The 17,155-nt window shown below is 41.7% G+C and overlaps 1 long non-coding RNA gene across 1 annotated transcript; it reads left to right on the top strand.

Annotated features, from left to right (window-relative positions):
- The first annotated feature begins 407 nt into the window (after window positions 1–407).
- LOC102551351 (uncharacterized) lies at window positions 408–10,363 on the top strand. The gene is made up of 4 exons (XR_015648137.1): window positions 408–640; window positions 789–874; window positions 7,802–7,896; window positions 10,102–10,363. It is a non-coding gene; the product is annotated as an uncharacterized LOC102551351 (long non-coding RNA).
- The last annotated feature ends 6,792 nt before the right edge of the window (window positions 10,364–17,155 follow it).

Below are 17,155 nucleotides of genomic sequence, written 5' to 3'. Positions count from 1 at the left end.
GGATGTAGAGTATGTAGTGGAGAAAATGGTTCTTTAGTCCAAAGTTTTAGAGTGCCTGGTATAAACTCTATTATTATTTCTTGAATCAGTTGTTAACTGGAAGAGGAACCACAGATACTTGATATTATCTCAGTAAAAAAGTCATACTAGCCAATTAAAATCAGGACCCACTTTGACTTCAGTAACTGTTGGAGCACATACAACCAAGGATAGTGTGGTTTTGGTTAATAAGATCAGAAGCAGAGGGAACACGGCTGAGTAGGATAAGGATTAAGAATTATATGGACTTTGAATGATAATTCAGGTGGGTGAAGTAGCTGGGAGAGGAAAGATGATACTGCTATCATCCAAAGAGTTTAGAGATTGTTACATCTATGAAAGGTCACAATTGAAAAGTAAAAGGAGCCAGGGATAGGGATGATAGAAAGGTGATCAGACAGGAGTAGGAGGCTGGAAGATATAATGTAAAGAATGCCTTATAGTAAACTGGGTGAAGGGGATGAATAACCCTAAAATATAACAGCAATGATGAAAGTAAAACCACATGAGGCATAAGTAAGAATACGAACTAAATAATAGAAAGCAATTAATAAAGAGATGCCTATGGATGAATTGCTGACACCACTGTGCTGAGCTGAAGGTGATGTTCTCACCCCTCTGGTTCCCAGAGTCTCCATTTGGTGCTGTTTCTGAGTCATTTTAAATTAGTAGTTTTCATGGTGGGCAGCTTGTTCCGTAGAGAAAACATGCCGATATTTGCAAGATTTTTTTTCTTTCTGAAACTCAAGGGTAGGTGGAATGGTAATGGTGGGATCTTTGAAGAGAAGCCCAGGATGCTGCTAAACTCAGCACAGGACAGTCCACTCAAGTGAAGGTCAGTATTATAATTGAGAAACCATTCTTTGATAACCCTAATATTACCTTGTTAGAGATGTTATATAAACAAGTCATATTTTTTCCTAATTTATTTCAGTTTTTGTTTCCTAAATGTTATGGATTGATTGTAGTATGTCCCTCCATTCCTCTAATCATGGAATTAGTATGCTAAAGCCCTAATACCTAGTATCTCAGAATGTCATTGTCTTTAGAGATAGGCCAGTTAGAGAAGAGATTAGGTTATATTTAGGCTATTAACCCAATATGACTGATGGCTTTTGAGGAAGAAATCAGGCACACGGATACTGAATATACACATAAAGTTAGGAATCAATCATGATCTGAGTGTGTCCTTCATATGTGTGTTACATGAGCACCCTGCTTTTGAATGGCATTATTGTTGGAGTGAGTTAGGTATCACAGAAGGGGTTCCTGGGACTAAATGAGTTTGGTCTCCTTCTTTGTCAACACACATGCTGTTTGTCTTTTCATCTTCCACCGAAGGATGGATAAAGAAGGATTTGACCGACGCCAGCACCATAGCTTGGCCTTCCCAGCCTTTGGAACCGTGCACTGATACATTCTTGTTCTTTACATATAACTCACTCACAGCCTTTTTGGTTACATTAGTATGAAATGGACTGAACAGAATCCCAGGACACAGAGAGAAGGCAGGGACTAGAGGAAGCTAAAGGAAACCTTTATCCTAGTCATCTGCTCTCCCAAACTGTGAGGTCAGAAGTAACCTCCTGGGACTGATATACCTGGAGGGCAGACTGGGTCATCTGGTGGCCTGTTCTAGTGTTCATCATTTTAGTCCCTTGAGATGGAGTCTTGCACAGAGCTTCCTGTCTCTACTTCCTTCCTTCTTCCATACCTCTAACATGGAGATTTTCGGGATGTGTATAGTCTGACTTGGCTTTTTACCTGGGACTTCAACAGTTCCTTTCTTTTGTCTAGCAAGAGCTTTTGCCTGCTGTGCTAGCTTTCCAGACTCCAGTAACCATTGTAGGATCACCACCATCCTCTTTTGTGTGACCTGAATTACTTATTTATTTTAAGAGCAGTTTAAGGAGTTTTGAACAATTCCCTTTAGGATATAATGTTGACAGATTAAAAAGACAGCACTGGACTACTCTTTCAATGTTTTCTTTTTGTCTCAAAAGCTACATGGAGCTTTTTGATTTTAAAGTTTAGAATTTTTATTTTAGAAGTAGCATATGGTTAACTATTACACATGGTTATTATGAAAATCTACAAAAATCAGAAAAAATGTTACCAGGTAGAGAATAAAATCACCTGTAATTTAGTGGTTTTTACAGTGAAAATTTCTTTTTTTCCTTTGGGTATTATTAAATTTCTTATTTTTTCTATAGAGATATGAAATATAGGTATTTTTCTATATAGGGTTTGTTTGGGAGTGCTATTTTAAAATTTACTTTACATCTATTTTTATTTAATGTGTATGGGTGTTTTGCCTATATGTATGTCTATGCACCATGTGAGTGCCTGGTACCATTAGAAGTCAGATACATGAGATCTCTGGAATTGGGGTTACAGATGTCTGTGAGTCAGTATGTAAGTGCTGGGAACCTAACTCTGGCCTTCTGGAAGAGCAGCCAGTGCTCTTAAGCACTAAGCCATCTTTCTAACCCAAGATATGTTTTTTTTCCCCATCTTTATTAACTTGGGTATTTTTTATTTACATTTCAAATGTTATTCCCTTTCCCGGTTTCCATGCCAACATCCCCCTAACCCCTTCCCCTCCCATTCTGTATGGGTGTTTCCCTCCTAATCCTCCCCCCATTACTGCCCTCCCCACAAGAATCCTGTTCACTGGGGGTGTAGCTTTGGCAGGATCAAGGGCTTCCCCGTCCACTGGTGCCCTTACTAGGCTATTCATTGCTACCTATGCAGTTGGAGCCCAGGGTCAGTCCATGTATAGTCTTTGGGAAGTGGCTTAGTCCCTGGAATCTCTGGTTGGTTGGCATTGTTGTTCATATGTAGTCTCAAGCCCCTACAGCTCTTTCAGTCCTCTCTCTGATTTCTTCAACATTCTCAGTTCAGTGGTTTGCTGCTGGCATTCGCCTATGTATTTGCCATATTCTGGCTGTGTCTACCAGGAGAGATCAACATCCAGTTCCTGTCAGCCTGCACTTCTTTGCTTCATCCATCTTATCTAGTTTGATGGCTGTATATGTATGGGCCACATGTGGGGCAGGCTCTGAATGGGTGTTCCTTCAGTCTCTGTTCTAAACTTTGCCTCCCTATCCCCTCCCAAGGGTATTCTTGTTCCCCTTTTAAAGAAGGAGTGAAGCATCTGCATTTTGATCATCCTTCTTGAGTTTCATGTGTTCTGTGCATCTAGGGTAATTCGAGCATTTGGGCTAATATCCACTTATCAATGAGTGCATACCATGTGTGTTTTTCTGTGATTGGGTTACTTCACTCAGGATGATATTTTCCCATTCCATCCATTTGCCTATGAATTTCATAAAGTCATTGTTTTTGATAGCTGAGTAATATTCCATTGTGTAGATGTACCACATTTTCTGTATCCATTACTCTGTTGAAGGGCATTTGGGTTCTTTCCATTTTCTGGCTATTATAAATAAGGCTGCGATGAACATAGTGGAGCATGTGTCTTTTTTATATGTTGGAACATCTTTTGGGTATATGCCCAAGAGTGGTATAGCTGGATCCTCAGGCAGTTCAATGTCCAATTTTCTGAGGAACCTCCAGACTGATTTCCAGAATGGTTTTACCAGTCTGCAATCCCACCAACAATGGAGGAGTGTTCCTCTTTCTCCACATCCTCGCCAGCATCTGCTGTCACCAGAGTTTTTGATTTTAGCCATTCTCAATGGTGTGAGGTGAAATCTCAGGGTTGTTTTGATTTGCATTTCCCTTATGACTAAAGATGTTGAACATTTCTTTAGGTGCTTCTCAGCCATTCGGCATTCCTCAGCTGTGAATTCTTTGTTTAGCTCTGAACCCCATTTTTTAATAAGGTTATTTGTTTCCCTGCGGTCTAACTTCTTGAGTTCTTTGTATATTTTGGATATAAGCAAGATGCGGTTTATAGTGCCTTATTTCCTTCCCAGCTGAGATTTCCAGTGAATGCTGAGCACAGAGGCTTCTAGAGTCTGTAACCATCTTTATCTTTGGAGTATTAGATGTTGGCTCCAAAGGACAGATACTTCCGGAAGTCATACATACATTGTACTGGATCTTTGAAGTCCCAAGGTGAAATTATTATGGCTAGTTCCTTCTACCGTAAGATCTGAATTCCATGTAATTTTGAGTCCTATATTGCAGGGAATCACTTTGCACAGACCAGTTCCTGTGACAGGAAGTTCTACCACTTTAGTTTTTAAAATCAGTGACAGGAGTGGTGAAAGAACTGTGGGGCAGGTTATCAAACTTGCCAGCTGGGTGGTCCTAAAAATGAAGAGGACACATTGCCAAAAACATAATGTTCATCATTGAAGGAAGTCCGGACAGGAACTTAAACAAGGGCGGAACCTGGAGGTAAGAGCTGATGCAGAGGGCACAGAGGAATGCTGCTTACTTTCTTGCTCTTCATGGCTTGTTCAGCCTGCTTTTTTATAGAATCCAGGACCACCCACCTAGGGGCAGGCTCCAGTCACACTGGGCTGGGCCCTCTCCCATCAATCACTAATTAAGAAATTGCCCTACAGGCTTCCTACTGGTTCATAGTCTGGAACAAGTCTCAGTCTCCTGGGCTTCTGCTTCCTAATGAGCAGTTCCTGCTGTAAAGCTGCTGTGAGGATGCAGGACACTGGTGACAGTGGCCACCATGCAGCAAGAGCTTAGTGAGTGCCACTGGCCGTTGGCGCTATCATTTTGTAATTTTTGTTGACAGCTAAAATCCTGGCTTAGCATAAGTACTCACTCTCCAATGTTTTGATAGTTGAACTTATAAGGATGGATAAAGATGTCTATGCTGTAAAATAAGCACCAGTAAACTTTAAAGTTACCAGGCAGAGAGAGATAGAGAGACAGAGACAGACAGACACATAAAGGGGTTGTCACCAACAACTATCCACAGGATCAAATGAATTTCCACTTTTACTACATCTTCTAACTCTGTATGTTTAAGAAGGAGCTAGGGATATATGACAGTAAGAGAATCTATCATACTTGGGCAATGGTGGTTCTTCTGGGGTTTTCGGGGTGGGGGATTGCACTCTACAGCCTAGAACGCTCTGAAATTCATTATATAGCTCAGGCTGGCTTTGGACTTACTGGACTCTTGTCTCAGCTTTCTAAGTGGTGAGATTACAGTCCTGGACCACTGAGCCTTGCTTTGGAGCAGACTTGATGATGTATTGATATTTAACAAAAAGAATAAACTACAGTAGGTCTTTGTGGTGAATGTTTCCAAAATATCTAGACTCTGCCTCATGTATGATACAAAAAGGGATTGTAGTCGGAGTTGGCCAATCAGATGTGAGCATGGTCAAGCCACATAGTTCACAGCTGTTCTTTGCCTCCTAAGGAGAGTCAAAAAGGATTTCACCGTACTTCCTTTCAGAAATAGAATTTGTGATAGATTTCACAAGTGTTGGGCTAAGATTTCTTTTTCATTTAAAATAACTTATCCAATTTCTGTCGTGGGCCAGCTTCTTTCACAAGTGCCATTCTGCTACATAATCTACGAGAAAAGAATTAGCTATGCAAATTAAAGCCATAAAAAGAAAGAGAAGGAAATGTTTGGGTCTCTAACAGAGGTCATGTTTCTCTCATATAATTTAAAATAAATGCACTTAAAATGCATCAAGTTTCTATTTTCCTTTTAGATTAGACTTTAGCAATCTTTAGAGGTGGTTCTTTAGAGTACTATGCATCTGGATTTGAATAGTGCATTAGTCAGCTTTCTATCACTGTGTTAAAATACCATGACCAAGGCAATTTATGGAAGAGTGTATTTAGCCTTAAAGGTTAGAGGCCATGGTGGCAGAGCAAAGGCATGGCAGCAGGAATAGGAAGCTAAAGCCTCACATATTGAACTGCAAGCCTGAAGTAGACAGTGTGAACTTTAAACCCTCAGAGCCTGGCCCCAGTAACACACTTCCTCTGAAAGGCCACACCTCCTAAATTTTCCAAACAGTGCCATCAACTGAAGATCAAATGTTCAAAAACGCCCAAGATTATGGGGAGCACTTATCATTCAGACCACCAGAGATACAAGGCGCAGTTTCTATCACTTGTAAATAAAGCCTTATTTTGGTATTGATGTTTGGAATAATAATCCTTGCTGTTATAATTATTGTTAGGGGTTGGGGATTTCGCTCAGTGGTAGAGTGCTTGCCTAGCAAGTACAAGGCCCTGGGTTCGGTGCCCAGTTCCGGAAAAAAAAAAAAGAATTATTGTTAGGAGTATGATACATGATGCATGTGAAAAACAGCTGTTGAAGAAATTGTCAAGCATCATTAGCAATCAAAGGTTCGAAGTATCACTACTTGCACAGGCTATTCAGAACAAATCAAATCCTTTTATATGCCTCTGACCTTTGTGACTCACAAAATATGTACCAAGTACATTTACCTCATTGGCCATTGGAATTCTCACTGACAGTAAGAACTCCAATTTGGGTGGGGTCTATGAATAAGAAGGGAATAATTGTGTACATAGATAGACTAACACTAACACAGAAAACTGTATTGGTAATAAGAATGGTAAAACAAACTAAAAAGAAAGCCCAGGATAGTATAAAGACTTGTTCTAAATCTATGTTGGCTCGGTGTCCTTATGACCTTAAATTATTACCTTCCTCACAAGAAGCAAATCCATAGACACCTAGATGCCTTCCAAATATATTACACAGTTTCTAATTTTTCCAAATATTAAAAATGTCCCAATTATATTTGTAAAAAAAAAAACCCAAGCAATACATAGTAGTTTAAAAATAATGTCCACTCCATTCCTCCTGTTATTTCATGCAAGGATGCTGCCAAATCCAGTTGTTAGTCAAGCTGTGTTCTTTCCTGGAAGCCCGAGGGATAAGCCACCCTAAAGCTCATCCAGAAGGATTGTTCATCAGAGGTCACAGTAATGTCTTCAAGGTCACTGTCAGCTTCTTTCTATGTTCCCCTCTTTCATTGACCCATCAAGTCCGTAAGAACACATGATCTTTTTCTAATGTGAATTTCTGACTTTTCCTATAATTAGAAACTTTAATGAATTGTTAAGGTTCACCTGCACAAATGCTACCCCCAGCCCATGCATACCACTTTTAAACATTATTTTTAAAAGATTATTTTATCATTTACGATTATGATTGTTTTGTCTTACTACATATATGTTCACCACATGTGTGCCTGATGCCCACCGAGGCTAGAAGAGGGTATTGAATCCCCTGTAACTACTGTTAGAGTTGTGACCCACCATGTGGCTACTGGGAACTGAACGCAGGACCTCCTCAAGAGCATGGAGTGTTCTTAACAAGTAGACCATATCCATAGCATTTATTTTTATGTTTTCTGTTTTTGTTCTTTGAAAGGGTAGTCTCGCTGTGTAGACCTGTCTGGAACCTTGTATATAGATCAAGATAGACTTTGCCTCAGAGACAAACAAATATCTCTGCCTCTGGTAGGGTGGAATTAAAGGCATTCACCTCCACACCTGGCCTAAGCTTCTTCTAAGCTTATCTCCAAGTCAACTGGTTAATAATGTGAACCATATTCACAAAAATCTGTTTCTCTGTATAATACAACTGTGAGTTGTACCTGACAAATCAAGGAAGGAAGAGTTTATTTTGACATAGTTTGATGGTACAGTCCGTCCTGACTGGGAAATCGTGGTGGCAGCAGGAGGTGGCTAGTCACATCGTGTTCGTAGTCAGAAATCAGAGAGATGAGCAGTCCTGGTCAGCTTGACTTGTTCTTTTTGTTTTCTCTAGAACCCCGCCCATGAAATGGAGCCCTCCACATTCAGGGGGATTCTTCTCTACTCAGTTGAACTTCTGTGGAAATACCCTCACAGATGTATCTAGAGGTGTGTCTTTGAGGATATTAAATTCAGCCAAGTTGATATTAAAGATTAACAAACATAGTGATACAACAAAGACATGGCGTCTGACTAAAAGAGCTCCTGATAGGGGCTTTGTGGAATCCTGCCCTCTACAGTCTTCAGACCTGACATCTGTCTAGCTGCAAACCTTCCTTCTCTTCCACGTGATCTTCTAGAGCCATGTCTCAGTACTTGGCCTTTTAAACGGCTCTTTTCAAAGGTTCTATTGGAACAGAACATTTTCTGCATAGATGACTATTTCTACTGCCTTCTTTCCTGTTTAAACTACAAATAGTGTTGCTTTGGCCACGTCGGCTCCTGGAGTGGAAAATGGGAACTTATTGTCCACTACCACTCGTCTTCATTGGATACACACAGATGCTGGCTGGCCGTTTCACAAGGATACATGTCTCCATTTTGTGTTTTTCTTTCTTATTTCTTAGATTTCTTATACAGTGAGACCTTCACATGTTGCCATGTGTGTGGCATGGATCGTTTTGGCATCATTTCTTTTACTCATTTTCTCTTTTAACAACTTACATAGATTATATATCTCACATGTGTATATGTACACACACACACACACACACACACACACACACACACACACACACACATTTCTCTTCCTCCTCTCTTCTCATCTTCTTTGTGGTGCTGGGAATTAAATCTGGGGCCTTGTCTATGCGGAGTAGGTACTCAACCACTAAAATAGAGCCTCCATCCTGCCTTAGATATTTTTATGACAGAATAACATTTAAAAATGGCTCCAACTAGTACTTTCTTGAAAAACCTAACACAACCCATGTAACATTTTGTTTTTGAGACAATGCTTTACTATGTAGCCCAGGCAGGCCTCAACCTTTGATTCTCTTATCCATGAGTCCCAAGTGCTGAGATTACAGCCTTTGTCATGTAATCAAATCCACTGTCCTCTTCCCAGTGATTCCCAACTAAAGTATTAGCTATGGAGAAAGGAGACTTGCTATATCTTTGTTTGACTCCTGTCTGGTAAAGTTATTACATATTGAGTAATGGAGATTTTCTTGGTTTCTTTCTTTGGAAGGTATAGATGTTAGACGTCAGTTATAGTAAGATGGGCCACGGAGGCTTAGGACTCGCCCTGAATTATCCCTCTAGGCTGCTGGCCTAGCATTGGATAAGATCAGACCGGAGGGAGTGCAGCTGAAGAGGCATTTCTTGTTTAAGCCCACGGGCATATGAAACTTGCAGTAAACATACAGGTAATTTCTGTGTATGGCCCTAGTTTCTTCAAGGGCTTTCAGAATTAAACAAAAAAACAAAAACAAAAAACAAAACAAAACTGTCTTACTGCTTAAAGAGTCTTAAAGAAATGGAGATACACAGATACAAAACAAAAAAATAAAATTCTAAACTAAAATGTGTCTCTAAAACAGATATTCCTGGGTAGCTGGTTGGATCTTTAATTCAGATGTTGGGAGATGTCTGAGTTTGAGGTCAGCCTGGTCTACATTATAAGATCCAGAACAGCTAGAACTATATAGTGAAACCCTGTCTTAAACAAACAACAACAAACCCCCAAACCCAGAACCAACTAACCAGACAAAAGAGCAAAACCAAAAATGTACTTTTACAATGATTATCTTACATGCTCTCAAATGATGACTTCCCTTTTTTCTGAGGAACACACTTGCTTCCTGCTAAAATGACTCACAATTCCCTCTTTCTGATCAGCTTCTCCAAGATGGGGTTGAAGTTCTTCCTGTTCTAGAACCCTCCAAACGAGGACTTACAAAGTGATGGAGGGATGTAGCTAAGCCACGTACATGCCTAAGATGAAGATGTATGATGCCCTGAGTTTTCTGTACAAAGTTGGAAGTGCAGGCTGGGGACATAAAGGGGACATAAAGAATGTGTTTTCTAGCTCTCTGCCTCCCCTGCCTCTCTGCCTCTTTTCTCTCTAACCCCCTTCGTCTTCTCTCCTCTTCACCCTCTCCTCTCTTCTTCCACAGGTTTCTGCCCCGCCCTTCCTCCCTCTCTCTGGCCCCCTCCTCTCTTCTCTCCTCCATAGCCCTAAATGAACTATTCTATACTAAAAAAAAGGGATGTGTTTTCTAAAAGACTCAGTGGACAGATTAATCTACACTTTCCAATTGGTACATTCCAGAGCTTATAGAGAAAAATAATGTTTCTGGTAACATTGTTTTGCAGATTTACTGTTGAAGTTAAAGCCTGTGAGAGGTTCCCAGCGATGCTTCAAAAGGTCCCTGTGCACCATCACCAGCTTCATTACAAATATCAGGACACAGTAATAGTTCCTTCTCTGTTTTTGTCAGGAGAGACAAATACGGTTCACATGGGTAACCCATTTTGACATCCCACCCCTACCTCTGTAATGAAACGATAACTTTTTAGTACTGGATGAGCAATTTGAAGACACTATTCCTCTCTAATACTAACTTGTACAATGCCATATCTCTTGTTGAAGACTGTGTTGACGAAATGGGTAGGATAGCTTGTGCTAACTTGGAAATGAGCCCCACATAGGCTGAAATGCCTTCCCTCCCCTCCCCTTCTGTCTCCTCCTCTCTACCTTCCTCAGTTCTTTCCCTTTCTATTCCTCCCCTTTTCTATCATCCCCCCAAGCTCTGTGGACTATCTGTGAACCTGTTGTGAAGGTCTAGGTGCCAGGGTGGAGCATGCACATGCATTGCCGAGTAAGTTCTGCCCTGAGTGAATTCTAAAATGCGCTTTCTTCTAAGAGTTACTATAATCTCTTTCTCCCACACAGAGAAAACAACTGGACTCTTTGTTGATTTGACTATTTCCTCTCTGAAACTGAGGCAGGGAGGGATAGGGGAATGACTAAGAAGGAATTCACAAAGGCAGGCGGAGGAAATTTAATTTTAGCTTTGAAAAGTTGAAGAATGCGACACCCCCTCCCTGTGGTAAGTTCTGAGAGGTGTGTGAATTGTGTCTGGATTACAAATGTGTCCCCAGATGGCACAGCCCTGCTGAGCAGGTAGATTAGCTCGAAGGGGCTGTATGCAGAAACAGCAGCATGGCCAGACATTTTTTAGAACTAACTAAAACCAAACTGATTCTCTGTGGATCAAGTAGAGTACTATCACTTCCCTTTCTCGTCTCTTTTGCTTCCTATCCATCCTCATCGTTTCTTTTGTGTGTTTATTATATAAACACATAGTTTGCGTGTGGTGTTTGTGTGTGTGTGTGTGTGTGTGTGTGTGTGTGTGTGTGTCTGGAGGCAAAAGCTGGCCTTCTGTGTCTTTCTCAGAGACTCTCCCTCTCCGCCTTCATTTTTAAGACAGGGTCTCTCACCAATCCAGAAACCTACTAATTCACATAGACTTGCCTCTATCCCCTTCGATGCTAGGGTTATAGATGCTGTCACCAGGGATCCGAGCTCAGTTCTGCATGCTCATGCAGCCAGCATTTCACTTACTGACCCATCTCCCCAGCCTCTACTACTTATTTAGTCTTGAGACAGGGTCATCTCATGTGTTCTATGCTGGCCTCAAATTCAGGATCTTTTTACCTTAGCTTCTATTGTGCCACAATTACAGAAGTTAGGCACCACAACTACGTATGTCAGTACTTTTTAAAATTTATTTATTTATTTATTTATTTATTTATTTATTTATTTATTTATTTTCATATGTATGTATATATTTAAAAACAACAGCACAGCATGCCTATGGTGGTCAGAGGACAAATGGCATGAGTCTGTTCTCATCTTCTGCTGTGCTAATCTAGGCACTGAATTCAGGTCATCAGAAACTTGCCCCCACTCAGTCATCACACCAGCCATATTAGTCCTTATTTAAATGTACACTTATTATAAAATTTTTTATTCATGTGGTCCCAGTTTGAACATTCAATCTCTGCCCACCTGCACAGACTTCTACCTTACCTGTCTAAACTGTCAATGTTATCTTTCTTTCTTCACTGCTTTCTTTCTTATATCAAGCTTAATTGTAGGCAAAATTGTGAACTCTCACTATCCAAGAATCCTCCAGGCCTGCATCCAATGTGCTCCCCAGTTTCTGTTTTACATTCTTCATTGTTAGTATGTTATTTTCCCATCAAAATAATAAACATGACTCACTCACCCAGGTATTATTTTTCTATGAGCCCCCTCTTAATCCTTACCAAAGTGTTCAGATGAACGAATGAAACATCAAAGTGAATGTTAGGGAGGGACTGGTGCCACAGTCTTGCTTCCTCTGTCATTTGTGGAGCATTTGAAACAGTGGGAATGAAGCTTTGAGAAACACGTTACCTCCTTTTCCTGGGCCTTGGGGGTGCTCAGAACCTCTAGAAGGAAGGAAACATCTGGGTAACAAATATTAAAGGAGTCAAACTGGACCACACACCCCAGTATCCCTAAGAGGTAGGAGGGGTAGCTGGCTGCTGGAGTTGGCTGCTTGTTTAGCTCCTCAAAGATTTCTGCCCTTAGATGCATCTCACACTGACAAACTGGTAGGACTGGTTTGTAATAGCCAAGATCTGTTTGGGTGCAGGTGCTGTTGTCTTACAAAGAGGAGGAGACTTAGGCTGCTCATCCAAAGGACTGACAGATGCTGCCCAGGTGTGGTGAATATCCTCTGACATTCTGGGGCCCTTATGACAGGGAAATTGCTCTAGGCATGTCCAATGCCCTTAGATGTTCTCCACTGACTTTCAAAACTCAGTAACACCATTACAGAAAGCCAGCCCCAACCACTCGGAGGAGCAGCACCTTTCCTTATGCTTCCCGTGAACCCCTTTCTATGAGGTCTGTCGACATACTGCCTTGTAATGGGTCTTTCACCTGCCTTTCTCTTTGGCTCACTTAGTCGATGACTGATTATGCACTTAGACTATCCACTGAGCTGAACACATCTATAGCCCAGGGTGGATGACCAGCAAATGCTTCTTGAGTGAAAGAATGTAAGAAGTTTATCATTTAGTAAAGCAGACAGTGGAAAACTTATGCCATTGCAGGCCTAGACCCCAGAAGAAGCTTCTGGCAACTACATAAAAACAAAACTTGTCTTTGAACTAAGGTTGTGTTTGAAGGTCTCTGAATTAACGGAAATCAACAAGGTTATAGAGCTGCGCTATCAGTGGATGGAGGGCAAGGAGGAGAGAAGCTGACTCATTCCTTTGAGCTGACAAAGCACACAAATCACTCCAGGCAAAGGGGAGAAACAACGAGCACTCAGCTATGGAAGTCAGTGCTACAAAAGGGGTTTGAGCAGATGCCCTTCCTCTGGTCCTGAGGGTGCCCCGTGTCTCCATCTGGAAGTCAGTATCTGGACTGTGCTTCTTGTGGCCTCGATGTTGTGTGCCTCCACCTTCTTTAGGAAAACGCAACCAGAGCAGAAACACGGGGGCAGGTTCTGGCGTGCACCACTGTATGTGTGAGAGACATAGGAGGGCAGGATGGGAGTTTATAGTAGAGCACAAAATGCCAAGTTCAACCTGGAAGGGAGAGGGTTTGGAAGAGAGGATTTCCTTTCTTACTGATCGGTAAGTATCTTCCCATATCGAGTTTTTTAAATTACCTGCATGAATTGCTTTGATATAATAAAATACACTACCAGTATGGTGGGGATAACGGGCAGAGCAGTGGGAGGAGTAACCGAGGAATGGTTGCCCTTTGAAGAATCGCTGCCTTCAGGTCTACCCTGGCTCCCTGGCTCGAAAGCCTGGGCTGAGCAAGGGAGAGGAAAGTGTGGTCAGAGTTTCTGCATTCAGGTCTTTAGGGTCCAATCTCTGCTCAGTCAATGCTGAAGTCTCCCAGTGTGTTAACTGCCTCTCTGAACACCCACCACCCATTTGCCCTTTTCATAGTCAGTGCACGTAGGTTTCAATTTCAACTTCTTCCTGAGTTGCTTTTGACTCCCTGTCCCTGACCTAAAGGGTTCATAGCCAACTTCCAAGCCTTCCAGACTTGACCTGGGTCCCAGTTTTCATGTTCCCAGGTTCTTTCCTAACTGATAGATTGGGAGTTGTCCTTACACAGCCAAAAGGGGTCACAAAAAAGCTGACATAGAGTTAATTACAAGCAGTACGACCCATGGGCTCTGTCTGGCCTTGCACTCACAGCAACTCTCAAGCTTCCATCATCCCTATCCTAGAAATGTGACCTTTGATAAATCATGAAAAGTTTCTCTGTTTCTTGATTTCTTTATGTACATGGAGAAAATCAAATAATGTTTACCATTCAATAAAAACTTAGTGTTACTATGTAACCAGGGTATACATTCATAATAAAGTTCTTTTTTTTTTTTTTCCTTTTACGGAGGGGTTTTATGTAGTCTAGACTGGCATTGACCTTGCTATATAGCCAAGGATGATTTTGAAATCCTAGTCTTCCTACCTCCTTTTACCTTGTGCTGGGTATCCTGGTTATTTATTCAATTGTTTATTGTCAATATATTTATTAATTGAAACAAGCTAGAGTCATTTGAGAAGTTTCCCTCAATAGAGAATATGCCCCCATCAGATTGGCCCTTGAACACTCCTATGGGACATTTTCTTGCTTAATGATTGATATGGGTAGGCCACACCAAGAGTGGGCAGGGCCACTTTGGGCAGGAGTCTTTAGTTTTATTAAACAAACAAACAAATAAGCAAACAAACAAAAACAGTCGAAGAAAGCCACAGGGAACAAGTAGCATCCCTCTGTGGCCTGTGTTTCAGTTCCTGTGTCTGGGTCCCTGCCCTGAGTTCCTGTCTGACTTCCTTGGATGATAGATGTGATACAGAAGTGGAAGCAAAATAGTACCTTTCTTCCTCATGTTGCTTTGGATCATTGTGTTTAATCACATAATAGAAACCCAGTTAAGACACTAGGGTTACAGGTGTGTGTCACTGGGCAAAAGCTACAGCCTGGTACCACTCCTTTCCCCTACAGATAGTTTGCTCTCACCAAATATCATCTCTTCTCATCCACCCTGCCCACGGTAGGTTCAGAGTCAGTGCCAGGAGAAGAGTTTTCCAAAAAGAAAACGGTTTATTTAGGCAATTTATTGTCCTTTTCAATAAAGTGCTGTTTTTTAGGTTTCTGCTCCTTCCCTTGTTTCCCCAACATGGCATCTGAGTGGGAGGATCAGGTTATCACAGTGGGGTGGAGAAAGACTTCTCCACTCCATGGTGTCTATATTAGTCAAGGGTCTTCAGAGGAACCAAGCAAAACAATAGAAGAGATTGGAATAGAGAATAGAGTGGAATAGACTGGAACAGCACAGCATAGCACAAATCAAAACAGAACAGAACAGAGCAGAGCAGAGCAGAGCAGAACAGAACAGAGCAGAACAGAGCAGAGCAGAGCAGAGCAGAACAGAGCAGAGCAGAGCAGAACAGAACAGAACAGAACAGAACAGAACAGAGCAGAACAGAGCAGAACAGAACAGAACAGAGCAGAACAGAGCAGAGCAGAACAGAACAGAGCAGAACAGAACAGAGCAGAGCAGAGCAGAGCAGAGCAGAACAGAACAGAACAGAGCAGAGCAGAACAGAACAGAACAGAGCAGAGCAGAGCAGAGCAGAGCAGAGCAGAGCAGAGCAGAGCAGAACAGAGCAGAGCAGAGCAGAGCAGAGCAGAGCAGAACAGAACAGAGCAGAGCAGAGCAGAGCAGAACAGAACAGAACAGAACAGAACAGAGCAGAGCAGAGCAGAGCAGAGCAGAACAGAACAGAACAGAGCAGAACAGAACAGAACAGAACAGAGCAGAGCAGAGCAGAGCAGAGCAGAGCAGAGCAGAGCAGAGCAGAACAGAACAGAACAGAACAGAACAGAGCAGAACAGAACAGAACAGAGCAGAACAGAACAGAACAGAACAGAGCAGAGCAGAGCAGAGCAGAGCAGAGCAGAACAGAACAGAACAGAGCAGAACAGAACAGAACAGAACAGAGCAGAGCAGAGCAGAACAGAACAGAACAGAACAGAACAGAGCAGAGCAGAGCAGAGCAGAGCAGAGCAGAGCAGAACAGAACAGAACAGAACAGAACAGAACAGAATACGGCAGTCTAGACCAGAGACTAGACTCAACTAGACTAGACTAGACTAGACTAGACTAGACCAGGCCAGGCTAGGCTGGGCTATAATTGTTAGGTTGGCTTTTGTCATCACAGATGCTGAAAAGTTCTGTCATGGCTGCCTAGGAACTGCATCATTAGACATTGTAGCTGTTCCAGGAACCTGGCAGCAGGACCAGAAACACAGGCCACTGAGGAATGATGCTTACTGGCTTGCTCCAACGGGCAGGAACACAGGCCAATCTAGTAGGGGGCGTATTCTCAATGGAAGAAAACTTCCCAAATGACCTGCTTGTGCCAAGGTGACAAAACAAACAAACAAACAAACAAACAAACAAACAAACAAACAAGCAAACAAGCAAACCAATAACGAGGATATCCTGACATTTTAAATGAACTTGTTAGAGCCCTGAGAATCCCTAGAAGAATGTTAATGCAAATCCTGGCATCAAAAGACTGAAAATCTTGGAATGTAACCCTGCAGATAGCCATCTACAGATCCTATGGAGGAATGTAGGAAACAGCTTGCATGCATCTCACCTCTTCAACTGTTCCCTTCTACCAGGGTCTAAAAATGGGATCTTCCACATCCAGGCTGGATCTTTCTTTTCAATTCTAACCTATGTGTCAATTCTTTCAGTAAATACCCTGAGACACATTCAGAAGTGTGCCCTCCCCTCAATACAATGTATATGACACTGAAAGTTAAGTACTGCAGTGTCATCCACACTCTGTCGGGTTTAGCTGATTTGGTGGCTCCTTGACCTGTGACAAGTGTGGAATGCTGGTAGCATTCTGGAGTGCTCTTGTCTTATTACACTCTGAAGCCTACCTTTGATGTGTCTTATGTGTCTTCTGACATGCCTATCCTTGGCTCCTCTTGTGACAGCCTAATAATGTGATACCATCAGGCATTTTAGGGTGGAAAGAGGTAAAGGCATGATGAAAGTAACCTCAAAATCATATGCCATAGAGAAATGTGGCATCATAGCTATATCATGATAATTTTGAGTATTTCTTAACTTTATTTTAGTATAATTTAGTTTAATTTAACTTTTTAATAATTAATGTTTAACTAGTTTGTTAAATCTTTCCTTCTCTCCCTTCATCTCTTTACACCCCTCCCCATTCTCCCTTCCTTCTTCCTTCCCCACTTCAGTCTCTTTTTCCTTTTTCCTTTTCCTTTTCTCTGTCTTCTTGTGTTTACAATTGCACTTGA

The sequence above is a fragment of the Rattus norvegicus genome, chromosome 1 (assembly GCF_021556685.1).
Source record: "Rattus norvegicus strain SHRSP/BbbUtx chromosome 1, alternate assembly SHRSP_T2T, whole genome shotgun sequence".
Classification (NCBI taxonomy): Eukaryota; Metazoa; Chordata; class Mammalia; order Rodentia; family Muridae; genus Rattus; species Rattus norvegicus.
Note: the sequence above shows the minus strand (reverse complement) of the source record. Positions and strands in the feature narration are given on the sequence as shown.